The following is a 1380-nucleotide window of genomic DNA, read 5'->3' as shown; positions in this document are numbered from 1 at the left end:
TCCTGACTTTATCTTATTCCTTGTTCCCACGACTTTAATTATCCATATCGTTTTCCTCAGAATTACTGAAAGGTTTGTGTTTCTACCTAAACTGTGAAAAAACAGCACTTGACTATGCTAACTCCTATCATCTCTGTTTCCATTCTCTTGGTTCTCTTCAGATTCCTGTAGGGCAAAGAGCAGAAAGAGAAGATTCAAGAAGCTGAGCTTCAAAGAGCAATAAATAGAGTAAAATAAAAAAGCAATAAGTTGAATACAGTGTTGTTGTTGTTATGTGCCATCGAGTCGGACCCGACTCATAGTGACCCCTCCTTGGGTTTCTGAGGCAGTATCAAGATGGAAGTAGATTGCCCAATCTTCCTTCTGAGGTGTGCCGGGTGGGTTTGAACCATCAGCCTTCTGGTTAGCGGTCAAGGGCCTTAAGAGCCACACTACCAGAGCTCCCCAAATAGAGTACAAAAGGAGAGCAATAATCAGAGTAAGATAGAACTGCACCTGAACAGGGACTTGAACCCAGGACCCTCAGATTAAAAGTCTGATACTCTACCAACTGAGCTATCCAGGCCCTTTTCTTTGGTATTATTGAAAGGATTGTCAAAGTTCCATTCTTTGGTCAATTGCTTTTATAGTCCATATTATCAAATAGTTTTCCTTAAATTCTTATTGCCAAGAATTGTTTGAGAGAAATGCTATATCCTTTGGGAGTGTTGCCATTCCTTCTCTCTTTGTTTTGTATCTCATTAGATTTTCAGAACCAGAGCTGTGTCCCCCAGAGGAAGCACTGCTGTGTTTCACACCACACTGCTAGCCCCAGAAGGCTTTCTTTCTTGCCAAGTCTTGTGATTTTATGTCTTTATTTCTTATGTCCCCATATGAACCTATTTTCTTGGAAGCAAAACTCATACCACTCTTCTATCCCTCTGCATTGACTGACACATCTTTCTTACATCCTTGGGAAGCAGAGGAGGAAAGAGTTGAAGGAGAAAATTTCAAGACCTGTGAGAACATAATGATGGTGGGCAAGCAAGGGTGCCTGGGTTTAATGTTGTGCATGTCTGTGCTTGCTTTTCTTCATGATGCAACTTCTGTGCTCTGTGTGAGCCATTTCTCTTTCTTTTTATTTTTTTTCTCTTCCTTGTGTGCTCAACTTCTCCCTTTCTCTCTCTTTTCTAGGTTACTAATGTGTAATTCCTAGTCGTGTTGACCTCATATATTGACCTTAATTTTAACAGAAGATACTCCCTGTGATGGTTGGAGCTGTGTGTCAACTTGGCTGGACCCCAGTTCTGGGTGGTTGTTCCCATGATGGGATCAGATGACTGAGTTCTGAGTGGCCATTCTGCCCAAGGGGAGTTTCCCTAGGGGCCTGCTTGCAATGAT

At 42.0% G+C, this 1380-nt stretch overlaps 1 non-coding gene across 1 annotated transcript; it reads right to left on the bottom strand.

The window, feature by feature from the left end:
- Window positions 1-492: 492 nt before the first annotated feature.
- TRNAK-UUU lies at window positions 493-565 on the bottom strand. The gene has a single exon. It is a non-coding gene; the product is annotated as a tRNA-Lys (tRNA).
- Window positions 566-1380: the final 815 nt, after the last annotated feature.

This window comes from Orycteropus afer, unplaced genomic scaffold, assembly GCF_000298275.1.
Source record: "Orycteropus afer afer isolate SDZICR_OR568_19922 unplaced genomic scaffold, OryAfe1.0 scaffold18456, whole genome shotgun sequence".
Classification (NCBI taxonomy): Eukaryota; Metazoa; Chordata; class Mammalia; order Tubulidentata; family Orycteropodidae; genus Orycteropus; species Orycteropus afer.
Note: the sequence above shows the minus strand (reverse complement) of the source record. Positions and strands in the feature narration are given on the sequence as shown.